Here is a 22,935-nt window from a genome sequence, read left to right on the forward strand (position 1 = left end):
AAAATACTATGCCTCGGGCCCACATCTCATGCAAGTTGTCACCCAATAGCACTCCTTAACTGTTATCCCTTTCAGTTCTTTTCATTACATAGATACGAGCATGCCTCACTCTGCATCACTCAACCAATGTGGACTGTTTTCCTCAATAACATATGCGAACTAGCCAAACCTTTCAACAGGTCTGCTTTTTTTTTTCCTCCTCATCTTTGTTTATACCTTAAACTTATTTTTTCACATATGAACATCTCTTTTATCTCCATTCTTCCAGCTATTTATCTATACTTTTGTTTCATATGTATCATTTTAATTTGATTATAATTTACCTATCAAAAATGCTTAATGACCAACCTCAAAAACAAGAACACACCCTTTTCGTTTCTTTTTTAATTGATTATTTGAACTTATTTAATTACATGTAAACATTTTTTCCATCCAAATTTATCCAAATATTTATTTACATATCTTTTCAAACAAATTTATTTGTTGTTTCCTTTAAAATTATATGTGATCACCATCTCAAAAAAAAATCAACAGTGATTTTGAAACCCCCCCCCAAAAAAAAATAAGCTTCTCTATTATATTTAAATATATTAATTTAGTTAAATCCCCAGTTTGACCATTAAACCATGAACTAATATTTCAACCTGTTCAATAATTAGTCTGGTTTCCATAAAATTAGTTATGACAGCTGACTTGCGCTCACTTCCGATAAAAATTGTCTTTCGCATTCTCCAAATTAGTCATGCTCACAACGTTAGCACTATCCATCGCAGCCTTGACAGTGGCAATGTTCACCAAGTTAGCAAGCTCCGCGCCAGAAAACCAAGGCATTCCTGTCGCAATGGTCATTATTATATCAACATCATCAGCCTTCAGAACCTTTTACAAGGCACTGCAATTGCAAATAGGTGAATTTTATATTAAAACATGTCAGCTCATAGAATATAAAAGTGAAGAAAATAATAGGAGACAGCTTTACCAACAGCTCTTAGCCCAGGATCATAAAATTCTACATATGACAGAAATCCCACATGCGATTGCAATTAATGTAACAAGTTTAAACTTGTTAGAAAGATGGTGTCAGTTTTTTTGAGTGCAATCTCATACGCACAAGTATCAAAGGGATACACTTAATCATAACTTTAAGGGGGAATAAAAAGGGCATTTCAAAAGTTTGCACTGCCATAGTGCTTGACAATAAGCCATCCAACCCAAGCCAAAATAATGCTTCACTAGAAGAGAAAATCATACCTTGGACGTGTGGGATTGAAGAATCTACTGCCTTCCTTCTATGTCCGGAAGAGGAAAAACATGATGGCTCAACAACAATTCGATGTTGGTAATAGTCACTAAATAGCAGCTGAAGAAGCTGAAGATCGATTATATTGTTATGCAGACGATATAAATTGGCAAGTCGAAAAGGGGTTCCCACTGCAGTGAGTCAACTTGAGGCCAGAAGCAGTGAGTCTCCAAGAAATACTCAAATGAATTAATTTTTCAATTTCAGAAATAACATTTACTCTCTTGTTAGTGAAAGGAAAGTTAGCATTTGCTCTGAATTGGAACAATTTGTTCAGCGTCATGCATAAGTTAGATCGTGAATGAAAATTAGATTGTTAAATGAAAGAGAAGTAAAATCTGCAGCATTTCATTGTGAAAACACATGCCAAAGAATCATACATGAGTAGCATATATACTAGAATATAAAAGTAAATCTGAGTAAGCAAACCAATCTTAATAGCAGTTATGAGAAGAGTATACTTTCACAAATGATGTAACACGAACAACACATGAAAATCAAAGCATTGAACAATGAAAAGGGCAATTTATAACCAGGGCTGAAAAATTGCAGTGTTAAACTTAAAAGACGATATGCTTAAAATCAATCCCATGTATGCTATTGGAAATGGCTTTCATTTAAGAAAATATGCTTATCATAGGTTAAAGTCAGCAGGCTTACACCTTTTGAAGGGAACCCTTCAATAGTGGGGTTCATGTACATTCTCGAATTTACCGCAGAAAAAGACAAATGCTTTACTAATTAGCTGCAGGAAAAGAAAATTCAACCAAATACATTTATTATCATTTAATAAGGGAAAATTCAATAAGGGAAACAGTCTATGAAGGGATAAGACAACTAATATTTATTATCATTTAGTTACAGAAATGATAAGGAAAAAATAATTCAAAGCAATAATCCAGCATAGATTCCACAAATAACTATCGTTGCCTTGTCACATCGAGGGACCAATCTTGAAGAATCTTCATCCTCTCGCTGATCTTTTCCCTTCTAGCCTGCCAAAATAGATGTTTCACTTCATATAACTTCATTCCCCGCATCCTTTTCAAGGAAACGGTGTAGTTCAGCTCAATTATTTTTTTTTATTTTTTAAGAAAGCTATAAAATTAAATAATTCAAGAAGAAGAAACGGAAACAAAAGAAATACACTTTTCACAAGGAAAGGCAACCTGCAGATTCCATCCTGTCCATATGACCCTATTAAATATTTACATTAAATATAAATATAAAATTAAAGGCGCAAAGGTAGAAATTTAAAACTTATATAAATAAACAAGTAAAAATATCAAGAAACTTTATCAGCCTAAATTATACAGACAATAAGAAGAAAATGACAAGGTAGAGAAAATATCAAGAAACTTGCAATAGTACATGAGACAGGAAATAAATAAAAGCCAGACGAAAATAGCTTGGTTCCAAAGGGTTAAAAAGCGGGGAAGATGAGGAATGAGGAAGGAATCATACCTACAATGCTTGCGGTTTGCCTAAGAAGAAGCCTCCAGAGGATCCAGAACCCTAGAAAGATGTTAAAAACAAAGTTGAGTTACTCCAGATTACATAAACAGAATTAGGCATACATACGTATAGAAAAGAGGGGAAGGAACATGAATCGAGGTTAGAATATAACGAAAGCGAATCCTGGAAGACAAAAGCAATACGCAGTTAAAAAACAGATTAAGAGAAGAAGAATCAAGGAATTTGATGAGAGGTGGGAAACGAAGAAGGGAAAGAGTGAGAGACTACAGGAAAGCATACTGGGGCGAACTGCGTTGCCAAACGAGGAACCATGGTGACGAGCAGCGTGACCGAAGAGACAGCAAGAGAGTACAAAACACAGCGAGCGAGGAAAATGTAGATAGTTCAGAGTGACTAAGCATTGCCGAACTAGGTTTTAATTAAATAAGCTTTAGCATGTGTGGTAGATCGAAAGCCAGCAGTGCATATGTTTGAATTACCAGTCGTCTCGCTTTATATAAATGGAATGACAACCCAGCAATCAATGAACGTGCATGATCAACTTGCATAATTGCATTTACATCCCCAAGACAGAAATTTGCCCATACACTGCCCAACCAAAACCAGAAAAAAATTGACATGTAGCCCAACCACACATTATCAGACATGCACACACACACACACACCCCCCATATACCTCAAAACTCATACATATCCTGAATCTGGCCGGACTCATCCTGTAGGCTAGGAATCAAGAAGCTAAGCCCTCATGATCACATGTAACAAGCTAAGATACTTTCTCGGCTGTACATTAACCAGCAAAATTTTATGTGCAAATACAAATATTAATTAAGTGATTTATGGATGGGGTAAAAGTGAGAAAAATAATTAAGCAGCCAGGTGGTTTGTTGTCAACTTGTCATTTAGTGAGGGAGAAAGAGTTAGGTAAAATGATGACGACATGTAATAATAGAAGAGAAGAGAGAGAGTATTAATGGGTGTATTGAACTTCAACTTCAGAGTGAAGAGCTTGTACCAAAAACAAAAAGACAAAAAAAAAAAAAAGGAGGGTGAGGCTTGTCTTGGGTTTCTGTTATGGCTTAATATAGGAAACTAGGATACTTTACTTCTAAGTCTCTCTAAAGTTGAAGTTCCATACACCATACACCCTTAAATGCTCCTCCTCTTTCCTTTTATTATTACATGTCATCACCATTTCAACTAACTCTTCTTCCCTCACTAAATGACAACAAACCACCCCTCCTTAATTATTCATTACCACAAAAAACACTGGTTCTGGAACCGGTATAGAAAGAGAGAGTGGAATAAGTCTTGACTTTTTCACCAGTTTTGCAACTAGTGTAAAAAGTGGATTTTTTACACTGGTTCAATCACTGGCAGAGGGAAGTGGGACTAGTAGGAGCGATGGCCCCCCAAGTTTTAAAAATTTTCCTTGTATTATATAGGTGTCACATACTTCCAGCCCCTTCAAATTTATAAAAACTTTGTAGTATATATGTTTTTTAATTTTGGCCCCCTTTATTCTTAAATCTTGGCTCCACCCTTGGTTCAATAACCAGTGTAGAAAGTTCACTTACACCATTTGTAAAGACAACAATACAACAACAAAAAAAGAAAAATGAATAAGGCTGTCAAATGAGAGATTCCTTGCTTCCACGTTCAGCTACAGTTTTCAAATAAAAAGGCAACTGGACCTATTCCACATACAAATATATTATATCATATTGAGTTTGAACCCAAATCTCTCACCAACCATACTTTATTATTAAAATAAGAAAATTTTGGATTCAATTGTGTTGATTAACGACGTTCTTGGTCTGCAAACTGGAATCATTAATCAACAATATAAAAACCAAATGGATCATCCATCTTGATCCTAAATTAATATATATTTTAAATTCAATAACCACTATAAGATTGTTCAATCGTTTAATTATTTGTTTTGATAAATTTATTAATTTCTACAATCAAGTCAAGCTCAACCATACAAGGCATATGCAGCAGACTCAAATTGACCCCATTTGGCAGTACCAAGACACCTAGCATTAAACTTTGATTGATATATATGAGAGGGGGACCTAATCATTACAGCATGTAATAATGTTTCATATATATCAGGACTCCTTATGGCATGTCGTAATGACTCCTAAAACAATTCAAAAGCAGTAGGAAGCTTCACACATGTAAACTAATTCAGGAAACTTGTTTTGAATTATAATAAACTTGTTCTTAACAAATACTTATCTTTTGGCCAACTCTGTTTCTTTTTTCTGAAAGGAAGCCTCATCTCCTAAAAAAATTGATGAGTTATCTGCATCATTGTCCCTTCCTAAAAGTCAAACCAATAAAACAAGGTTAGAGCAATGATTATAGTGCAATGTTGTACTGCATTGAGTAAGAGCAATTACTAAGGCTATCACGTGATATGGGTGCATGGAAAGCAATCAAAGCATCGCTAAAGCAGTGTGGTATTTTAATGATTGCATTACATAAGTAAAAAACGAGGAGTCAATATTTAAATACAGTCAATGAAAAAAAAAATTAACAATGATTTCCTAAAAGCCATATTCAATGTCTGCCACAAAAACAAAACTGGATGTAGATCGAGTTATGCACAAAAACAAAAGTCATATTCAATTAAAACAAAAGTCATATTCAATTTGATATTTGAAGAGGTTAAAGAAAAAGTAGCACTGTGCACAAATTATACACAAAACGGGAACATTCAAATTCATCATTCTCGACCAATCGTTTACCAAAACACAACACAAATTTCTGCCACAAAAACAAGGATTGTGAGAGTGAATTTGACAGCAAAAACAACGATTTGAGAGAAAGTATTCAAAGACAGAGAGAAGCTTCTCGATCAAATATGAAGTCAGTTAAGGAAATCGAAAGCCAGTAGTCATTAGATTGGTTCTAAAAACAAAGACTGAGTACGCTAATAAAAGGGAAAGAGCAGATCTAAAATAAATTAAGGTTCCAAATCTGGGATGCCGAACAGCTAAGTAGCATCTATGGGTAGGAACAAAAAGAGACTGGATGCACGAACGAGATCAACAAAATGGCAGACTTACGGATCCGGATGGCAAGGCTGAGATCGACGCGGACGGACAGTGACTTCGAACCGAAACTAGTGCTCGATGGCGGCGTGGCTTCAGTTCCTCAGTAGCGTGAGGAAGCAAAGCTAGAGAAAAGAGAAGAGTGGGCAGCGCGAGGGGAGGGACACGAGGAAAAGAAAACCCTGTGTAGAAACATTTTTTTTTTTTTTACCAAAAAATGTAACCACTTTCTACACCTCGTATATGAAGACTGCAGTTCAGTTCAATTATAAAATTAAATAATTCAAGAAGAAGAAACGGAAACAAAACGAATACACTTTTCACAGGGAAAAGCAACGTGCAGATTCTATCCTATCCATATGACCCTGTTAAATATTTATATTAAATTTAAATATAAAATTAAAGGCACAAAGGTACCAATGTAAAACTTACATAAATACACAAGTAAAAATATCAAGAAACTTTATCATCCTAAATTATTCAGACAATGAGAAGAAAATGAAAAGTCAGAGAAAATATCAAGACACTTGCAATAGTACATGAGACAGAAACTAAATAAAAGCCAGACGAAAATAGCTCGATTCAGAAGGGTTAAAGACGGGGAAAAAGATGAGGAATGAGGAAGGAATCGTACCTGCAATGCTTGTAGTTTGCCTAAGAAGAAGAGCCTCTGAAGGATCCAAAATCCTAGAAAGCAAACTATTGGAGAGTTGGTCATGGTAGGATTTGAGGACGGAAGGATTCCAAAAAATCATGCCACCAGCAGACCATTGAACCATTTGTTGAATTACTTAAATATTTGGAAAATATTATATATATATATATATATATAAAAATTTAATGTTAATTACAAATTACTATTAGTCAATTTCCTACACACTAGTTGTCAATCTCTTATGTTGAAATTGTCAATTCTAATATGTCAGTTATCAAGTGGATGTTAACAACTTTAATATAAGGAAGTCATGATAACTTTAGCAGTAGTTGGTAAAAAAAAAAAAAGGACAACTTTAGCATAGGAAATTGACAACTAATCGATATGTTATGCTCAATTTGTCCATTCTTATGAGACAATTGTCAATGGAATATTAATTAACTTTAAAATAAGAATTCACAACTTTAGCGCGAAACAACTAATTTCGATAAACTTATCTGCAAGTGACAACTTCAGCTAAAATTGTCAATTCCTTATGCTAAAATTGTTAATATCCCATTTACAATTACATCTAACATATTAGAATTGACAATTTTAACATATAGGAGATTGACTACTAATATTTTGTAATTGATATTAAATTCTTACATATATATATATATAAAAAATATTTTGTGTGCATATATATTTGTCTAACAAATGGGTTCAAAAGCCTATCGTCTTCAAAATTCAAATCCTATCATGACCAACTCTCCAATAATTTAGTTGCCGGTGACCATGAGAAGATAATTTTTATTTTAAAAAAATTAGTAAATGTTCACTAAAAATTTGTCACAATCAGAGTCCATGAGAATTTAGAATCATTTGTACATTTTATGGAATTTTTAAAATTAGAATCTCCATGCAGGACCCTTGTAGATGGCATCACTTTAAGGATGTCCATCAAGTTCTTGTGGGGTCATTTCTGATGGCACCGACTCATCATCCTCATTTCCTTCTTCTTCCCCCACAGCACCACGCATTCGCCACAGACCACACACTATCAGCAAAGCTCCAATCACACTGTGCAATATTTTGAAACCCTAATCAGTCACTAATCATATACGCATATACCATAACTTAATGTTGTTGATATTTGAAACACGCCTATACACAATGGAGGACTAGGATTCAGAAGCACATTAAGCAGGCAGAGAACTGCTTGCAACAACAACATCCTCAGCTAAGTTCTGAGACAGCAGATCATCAGCAACCCAGCAGCAGCCACGTGTCCAACACCATGGCTGATTCTCAGCGAATGGACACTCACTCTCCGTCCTCCTTTAATCAAGCTACTCTCATGGACAGCCCTTTCCAACGCATCCATTTTCCACCGTGCTCCATCAGTCCTCCATTTAATTTGCACCAGTCACGAGACTAACTATTGGAGTACGGAGGATCTCTGGTCTGATATGCAAATACTCAACGGGGATTAATTAAACTAATTATTATTATTATACATAATAAAATATATATTAAAAAAGTATGTCTTTCGTCTCAGCATGTTTGATTAGGCTTATATATGTAATGTGCATGCGTAGTTGGATAATATATATACATAATATATGATAAATCATATATATTAAAAAAGTATCTCTTTCGTTTGGTGTTTTGCCTTGCTACCCCACACACACACATTTTAAGAACTACGTCGATCGGCATGGGTTGTGTAATAGGAACTTGTATTATCTGCATATTGTCTTCTTTTTATATAGCAAATCAGATGATGCGAGTTTGAAAGCCATTCATCGTGAACTGGTTTGTATATTCTCCGTGGCAGGTGTGGTCTTAATATAGCAAATCTTTTCAACATTTCAATGATTATCTTTGTCTTACATGTACGTAGACCAGCTTTGTTCATGATTTGCTGCAAGCTATACTGCGAAATGTCGACGACGTACCACCACTCAACCAAATTAAACAAAGATTTATGAAACAATTCTTTGTGATGACCTGCAGAAATTGGGGTTTAGATCATGAGGACGGATAAAGGAAAAGAAAAGTATGTGGCTAGGAAACACTCGCGGGGAGATACTTCATGAATCATGCATTTTGTTTTTTTCTGAGGCTGGAAATACTTGGAGAATGAATAATGAGAGTTCGTAAAAGAGAAATAAAAACGTGGGAGATACGTTTGAATTACTAGTCCTTTGTTTTCATATAAATGGAATGACAAACCAGCACTGCACGGCCGTGCATGATCAACTTGCATTTACATCCCCAAGACAGAAATTTGCCCATGCACAGCCTAACCAAAACCACAAGAAAGTTCGTTGACATTTAGTGAGGGGGAAGAGTTTGGTGAAGATTGAAATGGTGTCGACATGTAATGATAAAATCATAAAAGAGAAGAGGGGGAGTGTACCAAACTTCAACTTTGGAGTGAAGAGCTTATACAGACCAAGAAGGAAGAGGCTTGTCTTGGGGTTCTGTTATGGCTTAATATAGGAAATTGGGACACTTGCTTTTAAGTCTCTCTAAAGTTGAAACTCCGTACTCCCTTCAATGCTCCCCAATTACTTTGCTCACAGATCTAGCACCCGTTTATCTCTATCCATGTGGTTTGTTTGTCCTTGGCTCTCTCTCTCCTCTATCTCTAAAGACCAACACTAATGATGGTCGATAGAAATATATGAGACGTACAGTACAGACATATTCATGATATCATTATATGTAATTATCTTGTTTTCTTATCTCTATCTACGCTCACATAAAACGGCATATTTTCTTTTGCAGAATTCGAACTTTTGTTTAGAGTAGATTACAATATAATCTCCATGTTAAAAAATATAAAATACTTTTTAAAGGGTTGAATATTAAAAAATGTAAGACATTTTTAATTTTTTAAGATGCAATCATTATCATTTTTTAAAAGTGTCCCTATTAAATAAATTACTTTATATATTTGTTTTAGAATCAAACACCTTGTTAAGTAGGCGCAAATATGAAAAAATATGATTATTTTGAAGATAAGTAATTACTTTATTGGGACGTAAGATCTGATTAAAGATGTATTATATTTTTAAATAGAGAGAGTATAACTTTCCTTTCATTTTACTAAAATTACAATTTTTTTTCAAAACTTACACTTTAGTCTAATTTCAAACACTATTAGAAATGTTCTGTTAAATATTTTAAAATATTTAATTTTTATTTGTAATTATGTTAAAAAATTCAAATAATTAAGTAAATATATAATTTAAAAATATTGTGTTAAACTTTATAAAATTTTAAGAAAAATAAATAAATATAATTATATTGATCTCTTATTATATTAAAAATCTCTTACTCTATATTATTTGGCAAAGTTAGACTCAAATAATTAGTTAAATATCAGAATCAAAGGAAACATTAAAACTCATTAATTTTATCTAAAAATTTAAAATGTTGTCAGCTGTACTCCTATTAAATATACATATTTTTATAACATATTTTGTCTCTATAAAGTGTTTTTAACACTGGTTCTTTGTTTGTATAAGTTCTTCACTCTAATATCTTTCTACAATTGTTATAGCCACTGGTTTTGTTGAATCTTGAATGTGAATGGACTGAATTTCTCTGTTGGCCAAGAAAAATTAATATCCTTCTAAAATACAACTAATGAGAACATTCGTTAAAAGAAAAAAAAACTAGTGTTCTGCATAGGCGGATAGAGATTATTATCTTATATCTGGATGAGATGGAGTATAGTTATTGTATCAGATTTTTTTAATTTTCCAATATACCCATATGATATATTTTAGTAATAATTACTCTTTTAATAATACACACACACATATATATGGCATTTTTCGCTGAATTATACACCCAAAAAAAATTAATTAATTGTCTTTAAGTTGTCACCATCTTTCCATGTCTACCATTATTTAATAGGATATCTTATTTAAAGGTGAAAGGGTTGAGTGATTTTTTTATTAAGCATATTTTTAAAAAAATTATTAATCACACATTAAAAATTTAAAAATATCTTACATTTTTGAACATTTGATCTTACTAAAAAATATACCTTGTAAATGGATGGAATAATAAGTAGTATAAAGCAATTACTGTTCTATTAAATTCTTAAAAGGACAGATAAATAGCCAAAAGCAACGGATGGGACACAAGGTCAATGTTCTACGCCAATAGTTCCTCCTTTGAAGGATAAATGCCATCAAGTCAAAGTTATACAATACTAGTGCTACTTAAATGTTCACAATGCTACCGAATGCAATACATATCCAATATCTCGATATTTTTATTTTAAAAAATATAGAATATGACGCGTTTTCAATACGTGTGTATATATGTATTGATAAAACATTATAATATTAAAAAAATATAATTTTAATCTAGAAAATATCCAAATTAGCATATATATATAGTCATTTATAGTAATATCAATTCCCTTCTAATAGGTATAGTATTAATATATTCTCTTTCTCGACTATCATCTACAAAAAAGATAGTTTTTATAGTTAGTTTATCAAGAGATAAATTTGTTGCTTTCAAAATTCCAACACCATCAAGGCATTGATGCTATTCATCTCCACTAATGTCTTTAAATTTTAATTTTGTAATCTTTAAAAAAATTTCGTTTTTTAAAAATTTTCTTAAAGTACTCATAATCTAAAAGTATTAAATACGTATCAAAAATTTTATTTTTTTAAGTTAAAAAATAACGTCCCAATACTTTACAGATACATATAAAAAAAAATCAACAAGTATTGGTATTGAATAAGATATAAATACATAAGGTAATTTAAAGTATCAATGCACTATAGATTATAAAAAAAGCGAATGATGTATTGATGTTTGATTTAAATGCTTTCATAACCATGAGTTTTTCCCCCAATGAACAAAGAGTAAATGGTAACAAAATAAATAATATTTTAATAGACTAATTGTATTTTTAAAAATAAAAATGTTAATGCAATACTCCTCCACCCGTCTCTTTTTGATTGAATGGGGTCAGGAGTCAGCTCTCTTCTCTTGTATGTTTGAGCTACAAACTTTTCTTCATTCCTCCGGAGAAATGGGTCCTATATACGTTTACTGTGCGCCCTAATGGTGTTAATGACGTGGGAGCAATGCTGTTCATTATTTCTGTCTTACATGTACATGGCGCAGCTTAGTTCATGATTTGCTCCAAGCTATACTGCGAAATGTGGACGGGCAAAGGAAAAGATAAATATGTGGCTAAGAAACGCTACTGGGGAGATACTTTATGAGTCGTGCCGAACGTTATTTTATGTCACTGATGGAGCCACGTACGTGTCACGTGAGAAAAATTGTATACATAGCAAAGAAAATTTACAACCTTATATTTCATATTTTTATAGTATTGTGCACTTTTTAGATTTAATAAAAAAAATTGAAGGTTTAAATTTGAACTCTATATCCATCTTTTCAACATATTTTTAACAAAATTAATTTCAATATATTTTTCTTAAATAAATATATGATAATTTTATTTGCTATTATATTTTCTGCCTAATATAAATAATTTTAAATAATTAAATATTATTTTTAACTTATTAACTTTTAAATAATGTTATTCTGCACTCCTTATTCAGGTGCTGCTCCTTCAGAAAATTTCTGAGGGTGGAAATACTTGGAGAATGAATAATGAGAGACCGTAAAAGAGAAATAAAAACGTGGGACATACGTCTGAATTACTAGCCCTCTCTTTTCATGTAAAAGGAATGCCAACCTAGCAATGGATGTGCCTGCATGATCAACTTGCCTAGTTGCATTTACATCCCCAGGACAAAGAAATTTTCCCATACACTGCCTAACCAAAACCATAAGAAAATTGACACGTAGCCCAACCACACATTATCAGCCATGCAGACACACACACACACATCATATACCTAAAAACTCATAACCATCCTGAAGCTGGCCGGGCTCGATCTTTAGGCTAGGAATCAAGAAGCTAAGCCCTCATGATCACATGTAACAAGCTAAGATATTTTCTCTGCTGTGCGTTAACCAGCAGAATGTCACATGTAAGTAAATTTATTAATTAAGTGATTTGTGGATGGGTTACAAGTGAGAAAAATAATTAAGCAGGGGTGGTTTGTTGTCTTTGGTGAGAGGAAAGGAGTTAGGTGAAATGGTGATTGACAACATGTATTGATAAAAGAGAAGAGGGAGAGCATTAAATCTCAACTTTGGATAGACTTGAAAGCAAAGTGTCCCAGTTTTCTACATAATATATTAAGCCATAACAGAACCCCAAGACAAGCCTCTTCGTCCTTTTATATAGGAAATAGGGACACTTTGCTTTCAAGTCTCTCCAAAGTTGAGATTCAATGCTCTCCCTCTTTTCCTTCATTATTACATGTCATCATTATTTCACCTGACTTTTCTCCCCTCACTAGATGACAACAAACCACCCCTACTTAATTATTTTTCTTACTTTTACCTAATGCCCATAATTCTAATGCATCGGGTTCAATTCGGATGATTTATTTGGATTGATTTTAAAGTGTCTTATTTTATATAACAAGTCCATATAACTAAATCCAGCTTTAACACCTTTAAACTCATTTAAGTTAGCTCAAATACTTGGAGCTTTTTAAAAATAGAGTTCTTAATTATGCACGAAATGTTACAAATGACCCTAAACTTAATTATGAGTTAATTCTGCCTCTCAACTTTCAAAGATTCCCTCCCCATCATCCTGCCATTTTCTCATTGTTAGTTGATTGTTAGTGGGCTCCACATTATATTTTTAATATTTTTATTATAAAATATTTGAGTTAAAGGTATCTACTGACCTTTTGAATAGAAATTGAGAGGTAAAAATGACACTTAACCTGATACACAAATTTAAAAAAAATAGTAGGACCCACGAATGTTATGTGTTTCTAACGTCAATGTGATGACGAGAAAAACTTTTAAAATTGAGAGATAGAATTGACTCATAATTAAATTTAAGATTATTTGTGACTTTTTATGTACATTTTAAAGATAAAAATAACCCTTAACCCTTATAAATATTTTCTTATCTTTTTTGGAACCAATTTTAATTTTTAAGTAACTTTGTTAAACATAGAACATTATTTTGACTTTAGAAAATAAAAGAAATAATAACTTATCAACTTTGTACTTAAAGAACTCTGTTATCGTTTTGCTGGATTATGTATGATTTATTCATGAATGTTTTTGTTTCTTGTAAATCAATGTTTTAGTTGTTTAAATATTGATCTTATCATAGTTTTATAAAAATATTTTATATATTTTAATTAAATTATATTATTTTAAGTATGATCAAATTAATCTCAATTTAGTCATTGTTAGACCACTACCTTAAAATCATTTCCCCCCATTGATTTAAAGCTTTCAATATCTTTTGGATAAATTATATTTTTTAGTTTTAAGAATATTAAAAAAATATCATCATTATATTATATAAAATAAAATCAATCTATTTAATTTTGAGTAGAATATTATTTTTAAAATTTTTTATTTAATTTTTTATATTATTTTATCTCTATATATAAGAGGTATTTATTTTAATTTATTTTTAATTTTTAATTAAATTTGATGTGGTTGATAACCATATAATTATTTAAACAGAACACGAAAGAGACAGCTTTTGGACTTTTCGGGGCACACTGCCCCAGCCGTGTAGTTTGACGGAGCATCTTTTTTATCACACTTTATTTTCATTCTCATGAGAGGGGTAAATAAGTTATACTTGTATTATTATAGTCAAGTGATTTTCTCACTCTCACACTCTTTTTCTTCTTTTTGGTGAATTCTCAACATCAGAGCTGCACATCTTTTTACAGTCTGCCACGCTTAGACCGTCTTCTTCCGAGACGATTTATGCATGAATCAAAGGACCATCAATCAGTTTCTAAAGCATGCTGGAGGGACAAACAGAAAGCTTGTCCGATTTATTTATTACATTCACCAAACAAGCTTGGAATCATTCAATGTTTTAGAGAGACTTAAAAGTTGAGTGTCCCAGTTTCATCTATTAAGTCATAAGCCCATAACAGAACCCCAAGACAAGCCTCTCCCGTCACCCTCTTCATTCTTTGTCTGTGTAAGTTCTTCACTCTAAAGTTGATGTAGGCTAGGAATCGCGGTGATCTCGGCGACGGTGATCTGGACAATGCACTCAGATTCTCAGCCTCTCCTCCCTCATAGTGTTCGTGATTAAGGTGCTTGCTCTCTAACTCCATCAACTCGCGATTCAAGTCTCTGCTTCAGCTTTCAGGTGCCTCTAGTTCTCTGTCTCTCTGATTCTGGTTTACATTTGGCAAATAGGTGACCCCCTGAATTGAATTTAAATCAGCTCGCTCTACCCCCTTGATTTTACATCTGAAAAGTTGATTTTGTTTTACATCCTTGAATTTGATCTATCTAGCTGATTCTGATTCTGGTTTAGTATTTTCATCATTTCATTATTGTTTTATAAAAATTAAAATCTCCTCTTTCTTCCTTAATAAAAAGACAAACCGCAAATCTCACTCACAGATGATTTGAATTATGTTTGGAAGCTCCCTGTTCCTCAGAGTTAAAACCTTCCTCTGGTTAATGCTAAAGGGATGGCTTCTTGCCAACTCTGAGAACTTCCGTAGAAAGATGACCCAAGACCAACAATGCTCCATTTATCATGATCTAGCAGAAGATATCAACCATGTTTTTAAGGATTGCTCATTTGCTGCCTCTGTGTGGAAAAACGTGCCGCCTAACGATCTATGCACTGAATTTGCAAGGAAAAGGTGGAGTCCTGGTTAGTCAATCTCCTCAGATCTGCCAGGCTTGACATCTCTTCGAAAGTGGGATCTAGCATCATATGCTGGAAATCATGGGAAGCAAGAATCCATCGTAATGAATCTTTGTTGATGCAGCTCACATTGTTGACTCTTTTCTTGAGAGCATTGGAAACTTAGTTGACCATACTCTTCAAGCTTTTGTTACTTTTAAGTCTTTGATATAACTTTTTTCTTGCTTTTTGTTATTTTATCTGATGTACAGTTCATTAATTTTTGCAAGCAGAGTTGTGTGGGCCCCATGGACTAGGTAGTAGACACATATTTTATAATGACGATCCTCAGCACATGCTATCTCATGTTACTCTCAACGATCAACTTCCAAAGGGGGTCTTCTCATTGCTGAAGTTGTCGCTGTTTCTAACACTGCTCGAGTGTAATTATTTTTAATTTCGTTAATTCTTCACGTTAATTTTTGTCAATAAGTTTCACAATAAAATGTGTTACGTTTCTCATTATTATTATTTTTTGTTGCATTTTCAAAATTAAGGTGTCATAGAACACCAGGGACATGGACGAACAAGCAAGTCGAATCATGGAAAGCAATTGTGGATACTGTTCATGACAAAGGTGGTATCTTCTTTTGTCAGATTTGGCACGGTGGAAGGATTTCAAGTTCAGGTACTTTCTCAGCTTCACTGTTACAAAATACTCTTTTCACACTGGTTAAAGGACCAAGTTTAGATGCTCATCATCACTGCCATGACTATTAGCAATGAGATTCTGATGATTCAAATTTAAAATATTATTAAATATTTTTATTTTGTATTTATTAAAATAAAATTTATAAAAATGATAAAATAATTTTAATAAATTTTTTATTTTTAATAAAGTTTAGATTTAATTTGAAGTGTCCAATAGATTAAATATGAATTGTTTAGAGTGCATCTGGATAATCAATATATAGTAATTAAAAAATTTTAATATTAAATTAAACCTTTCAAATTAAATCTAAATCATTGTAAAAATAAAAAATTTATTAAAATTATTTTATAATTTTTATAAATTTTTATTTTAATAACTATAATATATAGTAATACTTAAAATCTGAACTATCCATAACCTAGATTAAAATCTGAATGCAGCACCCAAACTAGGTCCCTAGTTAAAGCATCACTTTCTGCAATTCAAAGCATGATAATTTTGACATGTTTCAATAGATTATTATGGCTCTTAAGATTTAAAAGCGCATATCCTATGTATTTATATTAAGAAATGATAATTATATCCTAATAGTTGTTAACTAGTATGTAACTTTTCAATTTTGCCATTATTTGTAATGAATTATCATAATAAATTGCTCTCTACTCTTTAGGAAGTTAAACAATAATAAATATCTCTCTGTAATTGCACAATTAAAAGTATTCTTTTTATTTATTACCCAAATAACTTTTAGTTTATCATCAACTTAACTTTTAAAAAAATGTATTCAAACATAATTTTTGTTACAATAAATAACTTCTATTACTAGATTGATGAGGGTTTTATTAAATTAATTTTTGTCAAACTACAAACCAAACCTTGAGTCTATCAAAATACATAGAGTAGTTTACTTAGTTAAATTAATATTTAATGGATTAGTTAAATTTGAAACTATATTAATATCATGATATGATAATACTAATATGACCGATAATTGCTTTTATTTGGTCTATTTAATTTCATACCACTTTTGGTGTGTGTATATATATATATATATATTTTTTTAATATGTCATAATTCTTTTTGGCTCTATAACCACTTTTGCACTTACTTTCAATAAATTGATATCCATTTGCTTGAATGGCTTCTAGCCATATTTTAACCATTGCTCATGATTTTAATAACCACGGAAAAAATATCACTATTTTGATATACGTAACAAAACATTGTTGCTTTTAAATTCTTGATTTGGGCATTGGCCATATGTGATATGATCATAACAAAATAAATATGTTCAATAGTCTTCAGGACTTCCATAATGTAAGTACGCTAGTTACTTTGCTGAACTATTATTTTTCCATGTGGCTAAGAAGAATCAACAAATGATCAACAACAAACTTCTTAGGGTTCATGCTTTATGTTGATTAGGTAGAGCATCGTGCTAATACGTATTATAAAAAATAAGAAGAATGTAAGAGATTGAGATGAGAGAAATGAAAAAGATAAGAAAGAATTAGGAATAGAAAATATAATAGAGATAGATTCTCATTCACTTTAAGCTTACCATCACTTGGTACATCCCTACTATTATAGGCCGCAAGTCCTTAAATTTCATTACAAGATTTATATACAAAGAATAAATCTACATAATTATAGAATATATAACATATGTATAAATCATGGAAAACTACCAAGAAGTTATTCATGTTGTAGGTTATCTAGCTTTAATTGGAGAATTCTAAAGAACAACTCTTGAAAGGTTATAGATATCTATACTTAAAATTACAATGCTTATAGCACTTCTATGATTAAAGCCCTAAGAACTCGCTTCAAGAAATGGATAATCAATATAACCAACAACAGGATCAGAAGTGTGAAATATCCTTCTATTGTATTTGTTAAGAGGAGCATCAAGTTCAAACCTCTCTAGCAAATTAGGATTCCCCAAGAACAACTATCCATAGGTGACAAGATTTATACTATCCTCTGCCGCCACGATTTTTCCATCTTTTCAATCATAACCTCATATGATGATATGTGTGTTGCTGAAGGCCCTTCTCTTTGGCACAAGACTATGTTGGCTCTCAACTTTTTCTCCAATAGTCTTCATTCTTGGCTCTACCATGTGGCAATACAAAATACCATATTGGTTTAGGAAATTTTTCATGTGTAGGCCAAGTTCTTGAGGATTGGAGTCTTCACATTCACAATAATTTAAAAAAGGAGATAATTTGATTCCAAAACTCTCTGCTCTTATGTCACTAATAATTGCTTTAACGACTTTCAATAGAAATCGACAACAATTCTCTATTGATTCACTATATTTATTTATTTGATCATTGACCTTATTTTTTTATAAATTGGTCAAGAAGGTAATTGTGGGCCCTATGTATCTCAACCCCATCAAAATCTATGCTTTCACTACAAGCATGACTATCTTGATGAAATAAAAAAAATAAGGTTAATGATCGAACAAATAAAATGATGGATCATTAGAGAATCGTTGCCAATTTCCATTGAAAGTCATTAAAGCAATTACTATTAAAGTAGGAGCAGAGAGTTTTGAAATCAAATTATCTCCTTTTTCAAATTATTATGAATGTGAAGACTCTAATCCTCAAGAACTTGGCCTACACATGAAAAATTTTCTAAACTAATATGATATTTTGTATTGCCACATGGTAGAACCAAGAATGAAGACTATTGAAGAAAGTTGAGAGCCAACATAGTCTTGTGCCAAAGAGAAGGGCCTTTAACAGCATGCATATCGTCGCAAGAGGTTATGATCAAAAAGATGGCAACATCATAGTGGCAGAGGATAGTGCGAATCTTGTTGCTTGTGGATGGTTGTTCTTGAAGAATCCTAATTTGCTAAAGAGATTTGAACTTGATGCTCTTCTTAACAAATATAATAGAGAGACATTTCACACTTCTGATCTTGTTGTTGGTTATATTGATTACCTCTTTCTTGAAGCAAGTTCTTAGGGCTTTAATTGTAGAAGTACTATAAATATTGTAATTCTAAGTGTGGATGTCCATAACCTTTCAAGAGTTGTTCTTTAAAATTCTCTAATTAAAACTAGATAACTTATAACATGAAAAGCCTCTTGGTAGTTTTCCATAATTTATACATATATTATATATTCTACAATTATATAGATTTATTCTTTGTATGTAAATTTTGTAATGAAATTTAAGGACTTGTGGCCTATAAATAGTGGGCATGTTTAGAAGAGGATTTTAGGTTGAATTATATTAATTCCTCCAAGTCAAAAATCCTGGAAGCAAGTTTATGTTGCTCACAAGTGTGAACAAGTCTATACTTTAGCCTATACAAGCTGAGTATTACTTATAGGCAAAATAAGGGCAAGTCTAGACTTCAAGAGAGTTTATAAAGTGCTTGTGGTAGAGTTGATTTCATGTCGGAAACAATTTCTGTCACAAATAGTGTTCAAGACAAAAATTCCATAACAAATCAAGGTCAATTTCCATTGCAAATTGCTTGTTTTCTAGAAGTGCATTTTCAACACTAATAGTAGATTGTTAGATTTTTCTTTTGATTTGAACGTTAACAACCTAAAAATATTGCGTTAATAGAAAATATAGGATGCTAGTTTCTCCTTTACAAAAAAATTTCAAAGTAAAATTGCTCTTTAACTCTGGTCAAAATTTTTAACTAAAGATCAATATTGGTCAAACATTAATTTAAGGCAAAATTGCATCATTTTACTTTCAGGTTGATATTGCACTAATAAAAAGTTAAGAGTAGTAGTTGCATTAGGTGAAAAACTTTCAAAGTAAATTTGTCATTTCAAAAAGTGTATAAGTGTATAGACATGTATCCTTTGATTATAATCATTCTCTGAACTTTAGTGAACAAATTCATCATAGTACAACATAAAAGAAAGAATATGATCAAGACATAGAGAAGAACACACACAAATACATATGGAGTTCCACTATTCATAAATTGTAAATAAATATGACTCGCCACTTACTTTCCACAACATATAGGGCCTACATCTAGTTTTAATTACTTTTTTATTTAGTCATATGCATCACAAGTACATGTGAAGTTGCATTATTCATAAATTACAAAAGAATATGACTCACCACATACTTTTCGCAGCTAGTTTTTCTTTTTCTTGTTCTTTTTTTTAGGTTCCCCAATATATCTTAGCTTCAACAGCCTACATGATAGAAGGAAAAAGGTCTAACCATGACACGAGAACATATACCATGGGATGAAACCTTGGAAGGGTTAAAGATGGTTTCTTTTGCCATGGAAGTGCATACATAAAGTGTAATATGTTCTATGAATAATGTTTGAATGGACCATCTTTCACGAGAATTGGCTTCATCTGACATTTGTCCATGTCATGTTTATGCACTTCCATCTCTCCCTTTGCTAATTTGTTCATTTTACCAATAATCTTGGCTTCGTTCCTCCTAGCACTTTAGTAGCATGAAGTTTTCCATCTCTTTCTTCTACTAAAATAACTAAGGGCTTTTGAGTTATAGGTTACCATGCATACCCCTCCCCTCTTGTTAAGAGAGGATGATGTATAACTTGTTCGACTCTTTCTAGACTAACTTTTTCTTTGTGAATTACACATAATTTTGGTATGAGAAAGGGACTTTTGCATTTTCCTTTAGAAAAAAAACTTTGTGAAAATTATGTGTAGAGGAGATACCGTTGAGATGTATAGACTTAAGAACAACTTTCCTTACAGAGACTAGTTAAATGGTGAATTGCATAACTTGGATGCAATGTGATGATGACTATATAAACTAAGTGAGGATTTGAGCCTAGTGATATAATTTTCTCTTCATGTGGGTGCCATTTATCCCTTGCCTAATCTAGAACTTGGCATGTATCTTATTTAAAATCAAATTTTAAATTCATTTTCTTAATATAGAGATAATCAAGGCATTCATTTTCTACTTTTGGCAACACATGTCCTAAAAGCCATCCTTGCGTGATATTTTATCCTTTGTGTAGCCCATTTGAGCCTATACAATATTTCTTTCTCACCTATTACCCCATAGAAAATTCAAATATCTTTCCCTAATTAACTTTTTATTTAGGGTACTTTTAATTTCTGAGAGCATTCAATTTGGGTTAGGGCAAATTGTGTGCACTCCTTTAATTGTTGAGGCTGCCAAGTCAATCTCATGGTTAGATTTCTTTTTTTGGAAGGTTCAAGATTTGAAAAGTGAAAAAGAAGAAGAAAAGAAATGGTCAAAAGAAAAGAAAAGAATTTGAAAAAAAAGGAAAAGAAAATAGAAGGCAAGAAAGCCGAAAGAAAGATGAACAAAAATTCTAAGAAAAAGGATAGAAAGAGCTTCCTTTAGTTCCTTATTTGTTCATGTTATTTGATTCTAGTAAGGCCTTCTGTTGGGGTGTACACTTGCTTGACTCCATAATTTCTTCTTATTACTCTTAGTTATATTGAGTATCTACTTTAAGTGTTGAATATTCTTCTTCTTTTATTACCCTTTATTTTTTACCCTAAGCCTATGTTACAACCAAATAAAGGTCCTTGTGATCTATATTGACATTTGAATTTTTGAGTGGTGGAGACCTTAGATTATTGTCAAGCTTATGAAAAAGGAATTGGATAATTTGGATACAAAGAGTAATCACTATCCCTTAAACACTGAGTGATGAGAGTAAACATCATATCTGGTGAGAGAAATCATTATGGCATTATACTATTGTTAGACTTTTTACCATGGCACTAGTTAACATGAGGTAGAGACATGATTTGGTCAGTAATATATGGATCAATTTGTTTATCCTCTGTACCAGTGACATAGGCTTGGTCTCTTATGATTGTCTTCTTGGTCTCTTATGATTGTCTTCTTTGAGATTTATGATTGTCTCCTCTAATACAACATCATTTTTGTACTTTGATTGAAGTCAATCTTCGTAATTACTTGGCCAAATGCCTTATTAGATTTCTCTTGATTTATGCATTTGTATTTGGGACACTTTCCCATTTCAATCTTTTGCTACATATAATAGTGGATGGAGACCTTTTCCAATCTTATCACTTCATATTCAACTCATTACATCCAACTCCATCCATTGTATAAGAAGGAGGGACCTAAAGTGGATCAAACTTTTTCCAATTCTATTACCCCATATCATTCCTTCAAGCAATTTTCTTGTTTAACATAATATTCCCTTTATTGTCTTTCATTTCCTTTTGAGCTCAATTGGCTTCCAAGTAATGCATGAACATTAACATTGCTAAATGAAGGAAAAGTGAATTTCACTTATACAAGTATGGAAGATATCAAAGCTTAACCCAAAAAAAAAAATTAAATTCTTGTGCTAGGAGGATTATATTAGGACAAGTAAACTCCCTTTAAGAAAAACCCAAAGAAAGCCAAGAAAAAATAATTTTGAATATTTTAAATAGGCTTATTCTTTAAAAGCTCATTATTGTATCTAGAGTAAATAATATGAAAGCATTTTCTCTAATTGCAAGAATTTGTAGAAATTTTATTATCATGTTTCAAGTTGTATGCATCAATGCACTACCTCATGGGGAGATGCACTTCGAATGCACTATGCATCAAGCCTTTTCATTCAATGCATCAAAGTAAGCTTCCATAGGCTGGGCCAAATAGGAAATTAAGTCCAATCTTGTAAATTTCAAGTCACATTTCACCTCCATTATCATCATCATAATTGCCATCACTGTCACCATTTTAGCACTTGATAACTCCATCACTAGTCACATTGCACTGCATGGATGACTTAACCTTTTTCAAAGTCCAGTAACGCTTGTAACCCATTTTAAAGCTCTGTAATGACAGGTACTTTTTACAAAGCTCTAGAATGGCAGATACCTTTAGAGCATAGTAATGACTACCATCCTTTTCAAATTTTTCATGATCAAAAAATATTAGGAAATGATTAGAAATCATAATGATGATGGATAAATAAAAAATAAAAGAGAATTATGATTTGGGAGA

At 32.1% G+C, this 22,935-nt stretch overlaps 2 long non-coding RNA genes and 1 pseudogene across 4 annotated transcripts; 2 read left to right on the forward strand and 1 right to left on the reverse strand.

Moving 5' to 3' along the window:
- Positions 1-555: 555 nt before the first annotated feature.
- Positions 556-6,056, reverse strand: LOC129305942 (uncharacterized). Of its 3 annotated transcripts, none has more exons than XR_008592066.1 (4): positions 5,854-6,056; positions 2,765-5,105; positions 1,252-2,497; positions 556-833 (listed from the first exon to the last, which is right to left on the reverse strand). It is a non-coding gene; the product is annotated as an uncharacterized LOC129305942 (long non-coding RNA). The 3 variants fall into 3 exon arrangements; XR_008592064.1 differs by having other exon boundaries at positions 556-892; XR_008592065.1 differs by lacking the exon at positions 556-833 and having other exon boundaries at positions 2,062-2,295; positions 5,854-6,048.
- Positions 6,057-14,423: 8,367 nt separating this feature from the next.
- On the forward strand, positions 14,424-15,982 carry LOC129306771 (uncharacterized). Its single transcript, XR_008592256.1, has 3 exons — positions 14,424-14,747; positions 15,533-15,682; positions 15,797-15,982. It is a non-coding gene; the product is annotated as an uncharacterized LOC129306771 (long non-coding RNA).
- Positions 15,983-18,405: 2,423 nt separating this feature from the next.
- LOC129306768 (12-oxophytodienoate reductase 1-like) lies at positions 18,406-18,933 on the forward strand (annotated as a pseudogene).
- The last annotated feature ends 4,002 nt before the right edge of the window (positions 18,934-22,935 follow it).

The sequence above is a fragment of the Prosopis cineraria genome, unplaced genomic scaffold, assembly GCF_029017545.1.
Source record: "Prosopis cineraria cultivar Desert tree isolate PC_DT_omini unplaced genomic scaffold, ASM2901754v1 PC3, whole genome shotgun sequence".
NCBI lineage: Eukaryota > Viridiplantae > Streptophyta > Magnoliopsida > Fabales > Fabaceae > Prosopis > Prosopis cineraria.